This window comes from Salvelinus sp. IW2-2015, unplaced genomic scaffold, assembly GCF_002910315.2.
Source record: "Salvelinus sp. IW2-2015 unplaced genomic scaffold, ASM291031v2 Un_scaffold1675, whole genome shotgun sequence".
NCBI classification, from domain to species: Eukaryota; Metazoa; Chordata; class Actinopteri; order Salmoniformes; family Salmonidae; genus Salvelinus; species Salvelinus sp. IW2-2015.
Window position 1 is genome coordinate 101,525 of NW_019943077.1, and position 6,000 is coordinate 107,524.

A 6,000-nucleotide genomic window follows, 5' to 3' on the forward strand; every position below is an offset into this window, starting at 1 on the left:
CTCATGCTAGCAGATGCTTTCATGCTTTCTGCTCATGCTAGCATGTTGGAGGTAGTTTCACAAGCCAATGCTAACTYCCTTCATACTGGACACAGAGACATACAAATGGTATCATTTGATTCTAGGGAAGTGGATAAAGGGCCTCATTAGTATCCCTTTAACTTATTCTCCAGCCAAGTGTGGAGATATTACTGTACTGTACCTACACACAGCATATACTACATCAGCAGTACCATGCATCAGGGCCATGTGTGTGTCCTTACCTCTGGGTGTTCCCTACAGCCCTGGCTGAGGCATCATGGCCTGCTCTGTGGAATCCTCAGTGTGACCATCCAGTGGACCTGCAACAACACAGGAAGGAGGAGATGAGTTATCATTACCTGAGGGTATGTGCAACCTCATAACAACACACACACACACACACACAGAAAGACACATACAGCCTTTCTGTGAGCCCCACCCTGTTCAAGGCTAAGTTATTTTCAGTTTGCGAGATACCTCGTAAGGAATCTAACAGCAAATTAAGGGTAATTCATGGTAATGTCTCTATTATGATCCTAAGCATCACTTTCCTGTTCCACTGTTTGGTTTTTATCACCTCACCCTCACCCTCACCCTCCCCTGTACCCCACCCCTTCCTCTTACCCAGCATGCCTTGCACCACAGTCGGGCTGAGTCTCTACGGGCCCTGTCTCCATGACAACAAATCAACCAGTGAGACGTGAGATCACAAGCAGGATCTGTTTCTTTGGGTAGGTTTATGGCCAAGCAGTAGCTGGGAGATAGCTAGCTACAGCAGTTAGTAGCTACAGGAGAGCAACCAGGAGGAGTGTTCTTCTGACCAATACAAGGTGAACAGACTGATGAGGAGTGTCTCCAGACCAATACAGGTGTACAGACTGATGAGGAGTGTCTCCAGACCAATACAGGTGAACAGACTGATGAGGAGTGTCTCCAGACCAATACAGGTGGACAGACTGATGAGGAGTGTCTCCAGACCAATACAGGTGAACAGACTGATGAGGAGTGTCTCCAGACCAATACAGGTGAACAGACTGATGAGGAGTATGTCTCCAGACCAATACAGGTGAACAGACTGATGAGGAGTGTCTCCAGACCAATACAGGTGAACAGACTGATGAGGAGTGTCTCCAGACCAATACAGGTGAACAGACATGAGTTTAGTGATAGAAAATCAGACTACACAAAACCACACACACACTGTAGTACACATGCACAAGCACACACAAACTGATGGAGGGGGCTTTGCTTCCATATCATTACAGATTTCCTACTGTAGTATGTATACACTTTGTGAATCTATTCATATACACATGCATGTATAGTTCCATACAGTTGCAATCATTTTCAGCCCAGTGTGTTTTTGGGCAAGAGCAGCTCCTATGATGTGGTATAGAGACGGAGCTGCAGTAAGGCCAGGGAGAGGCTTCTGGAGCATCTAGACCCTGCTGGCAAAGAGACAGTCATTCACACATGCACGTACACACACACACAAACRTACATGTGGACACATACACACACGGCAGATGGCAAAGCATCATGGGGTTCGACCGACACTCACTCTCTCAGCCTCTCTTTCACACACACAAACACACACACACACACACAGAGAGAGAGAAGCAGCCAAGGATGAGGCACGTCTTACCGCAGGCTGATGCTGCGTCGGCCTCGGTTACATTTTGTGCAGGGGAGCTGTTGTCTTTGTGTTCCTGTGATTCCCACTTCACAAGCCATCCAAGCCTTTCCCGACAAGACTACATAACCGTCAGTCTCCTAGCCGTCAGTCTCCTAGCCGCCAGTCTCCTAGCCGCCAGTCTCCTAGCCGCCAGTCTCCTAGCCGCCAGTCTCCTAGCCGTCAGTCTCCTAGCCGCCAGTCTCCTAGCCGCCAGTCTCCTAGCCGCCAGTCTCCTAGCCGTCAGTCTCCTAGCCGTCAGTCTCCTAGCAGGAGCACTGTTTACTCCGCTGCATACCAATAAAGATTCAGACCAGGGTCCCTTAACAAAACTGCAATATTAATGTTCCTGAGTTATATAGCAGTATTTAGAAATTCCCAGTATTAGCTATTCCCACTAGCAATAACATACTAGCCCTACATACAAGTACAGAACTGTATCAAACAGAATTAATACCAGTTCCTACAGGAAGGAATATTTGGGAATAAGGAACGTTATCAAGCTCAAACATTCCCAAACCAGAAGCCATCAAGAGATTACCCCATTTAYTCATGTTAAGCTGCGAGCCAGGATGAGTGATCCTTAAATCACACTTCCGAGAATGAATATATTTTAAAAAATGTATTCCCTTCGAACCGTAGGGAGCTTCCGCTTGGCTTGTGGTTGATGCTGCATTTAGTGATCGTTCCTCTCTGGGGTTTGGAGAGGAGGAATGGGCACTGAAGGGCTTAGAAAGACTGTGTGTTAAGCTTCCTGAGTGTGTGTGTGTGTGTGTGTGGGTGCGTGCAGCCGTGTATGGCATACGCTTTGTTTTCCTTCAACTAATCTCAGTATTCGATTTCCTCTCGACCACTTAAGTCCCCATAGCAGGAGCCTAAAGACCTCCCTGCCTGAGTTTGAGCTCAGCAGTGGCTGTAGCTATGTGACAAAAACTCTACTTTCTTGGCTGCATTCTCAAGATATACAGTACTCCTAGCACCTGCACCAGTCCTCTCATTGATCCGTGAAAGCATATTCATGCCATTTAGCAAAGAAACTTACAGTCATGCATGCACACATTTAACATATGGGTGGTCCCAGGAATCAAACCTACTATCCTGGCATTGCAAGCGCCATGCTCTACCAACTGAGCTACAGAGGACCTTCTCCTTATCCGACCCAAACAGCCCACACTGACTGCACCAAAGGGTTTAACCAACCTGATTCACATTGGTGGTGAAGTCAAGTGCTTAGTGCAGTGTTGTGGTCACATTAATATCTCCAAAGCGGTGGTGTACTGTCCCGTACAGTAAGCCTACTCAGCTAAAAGGGGTTTCAAGGACAGACACAGAGGAACTACTGGCATCTGCTCACTGACTGTACAGTATGTGCCCTCAGATGGAGCCAACAGATGGACTGGCTTTTAAAACGCAGGAAACATAGCACCAAATGGTATTAAAGTACATATAGGCCGGATTACACAATTGGTTAAGAAGGAAGGGAAACATTTACTTACAGGCAACCAGGCCTATGCAGAATAGTTCAAAGCACAGTGTGGCTGTTCAATTGAATTGGCGGCCTTATGGTAGACTGTAGCATAATGCAGATTGGATAAATATGACTTTCAAATCAAACGGAATTGTCCAGGATATGATGGTGACCCTGTGACCTTTGTTGCCATGGTAACCTAGGTTTTGCATCTCTTTTATCTGTTGTAGTTAAAGTGAAGAGGGAAGATACTGTTAGGAGGAGAGATTTCATGATGACTGGGACAAGATATTGTACTCAAAATKATCCCAAGGTAACCAGCTGGTGCTTTTGAGGGCAAGGCTCAAGACAGGATTAGTCGGTCCTTGGTAAAAAATATAATAAAACAAAATACTTTTTTTGTCTTTCTTTTTTTCAAAACACTGCTGTTGGTTTGACTCCTATTAGACTTAGGTGGGCCACACAACAAAAAGGACAGGGAATCATTGCTGTATTCAACATGCTCACTTTCATATAGCTGACATGTTAATACTTGTAAAGAGTCTCTGATCATAAAAAGCTGTATATGGACAAGAAWCATTATCACAGCCTTCACACACATTCATTCACACACTGCAAACACACACACCCACACTATAACACATTCTCACTGACAGAGAGAGATGATGCTAATTCCTAAGACTAAACATCACTTTCTCTAGGATAAACAGCTTCAACAGAGAGAAACAGGCAAATGTCCCCCACCAATAACCAGAGGAACACTTCAGACCTGTCAACATCCCTGCTGTCTCTATCATTAAAACAGGTCCTTGGTCTGTCTGTCTGTCTGTTCATTGGTTTATTAAGCAGCCTGATGGCTGAGACCTTGTCAACTCACTGCTCAATTAGCATATATGAGCCTGCCACAAACCTTTATCCATGGGCGGCAGGTACATGCACACCTGTATGGGCGGCAGGTACATGCACACCTGTATGGGCGGCAGGTACATGCACACCTGTATGGGCGGCAGGTACATGGCACACCTGTACTGGGCGGCAGGTACCTGCACACCTGTTGGGCCGGCAGGTTACAATGCACACCTGTATGGGCGGCAGGTACCATGCCACACCTGTCTGGGCGGCAGGTACATGCCACTGTTGGGCGGCAGGTACATCACACCTGTTATGGGCGGCAGGTATCATGCACACCTGTATGGCGGCAGGTACATGCACACTTGTATGGGGGCAGGTACATGCCACTGTATGGGCGGCAGGTACATGCACCTGTATGGGCTGCGCAATGGTACATGCACACTGTATGGGCGGCAGGTCATTGGCACACTGTTTATGGCGGCAGGTTATGTCATTGTATACATAGCTTAGTTGCCTACTGCATGATGGGCGGCAAGGTTACACCGTTGGACAAGTCCTGTATAGGGGGCGGTGCGAGGTAGCATGCACACCTGTATGGGTGCGGCAGGTTACATGCCGGACACCTGTAAATAGAGGCGGCAAGGTAAGCATGACACCTGTTATGGGCGCAGGTACAATGCGACATCCATGTACTAAAGAAATGGGACGACCAGGATGTGCAGAGGATTAGGCACGAGTAGGACCAACATGCCCTGTATGGGCGGCAGGTACATTACATGATGGCGAAGGACCACACTGTATGGGGGCAGGTACATGCACACCTGTATGGGCGGCAGGTTAATGACACCTGGATGGGCGGCAGGTACATGTACACTGTATGGGCGGCAGGTATCACGTAATGCGACCTACACAACGTGATGGGCGGCAGGTCTACTGTACACCTGTATGGGCCCGGCAGGTACATGATACACGGCTTATGGCGGCAGGTACATGCACACCTGTATGGGCGGCAGGTACATGTACACACTGTATGGGGGCAGGTAGCATGGCACACCTGTATGGGGCGGCAGGTACATGTCACACCTGTATGGGCGGCAGGCTAGACACCCTGTAGCCAGCGTCTGATCATGGGCGGCAGGTACATGTATCAATCCTGTATGGCGGCAGGTACATGCACACCTGTATGGGCGGCAGTTAACAATGTCCACCTGCTATGGGCGGCAGTACATGCACACCTGTATGGGCAGCTGAATAACCTAGCGGTTAGAGTGCTTGGGCCCAGTGGTGAAAGGTCGTGTTTTGAACACCCTAGCGACAGGCGGGAATGTGTTTATGTTGCCTTGAGCAAGGCACTTAACCCTATTTGTTTCCAGCGGGTGCTGGTAATACTATGGCTCACCCTGTAAAGCACACCCATTTTATGCACTTATCTGGTTATGTGACGAATAAAACTATTTTTATGCCAGAACCCTCCATCCAAAACTGGATGCAGTGGCCTACAGTACAAAACTGTATGTTTCTATCTACATCAATGTACATAAACAATATTATTGTTATCTACAGTGTTGTAATGATGTTACAAATAGTTCAAGTACAAAAGGGAAAATAATAAACATACAGCATGGGCCGTATAACAACAATGGTGTTTGTTCTTGCATGGTTGCCCTTTTCTTGTGGTCACAAATCGTGCTGCTATGATGCACACTGTGTATTTCACCCAGTAGATATAAGAATTTATCAGAAACTGGGTTTGTTTTTTAATTTTTTGTGGGTCTGTAATCTAAGGGAAAAATATGCTCTCTAATATGGTCATACATTTCCTCTCTCTCAGCCCTCCTCTCCGCTCCTCTCCAGCCTCCTCCTCACCTCCCTCTCAGCCCTTCCAGCCCTCCTCTCCCACACCCTCCTCTCTCTGCTCAGCCCTCCTCTCCTCAACTCCTCCTCTCCCAGCCCCTCTCCTCCTCTCAGCCTCCTCTCTCTCTCTCAG

The 6,000-nt window shown here is 47.6% G+C and overlaps 1 protein-coding gene across 1 annotated transcript in view; it reads right to left on the reverse strand.

Annotated features, from left to right (window-relative positions):
- LOC112071657 (receptor-type tyrosine-protein phosphatase S) overlaps positions 1 to 6,000 on the reverse strand; it is a 107,530-nt gene that overhangs the window by 95,222 nt on the left and 6,308 nt on the right. The window contains exon 2 of the mRNA XM_070439468.1: positions 264 to 341. The gene's annotated coding sequence lies outside the window, so the exon portion shown is untranslated. The remainder of the gene's footprint in view (positions 1 to 263; positions 342 to 6,000) is intronic.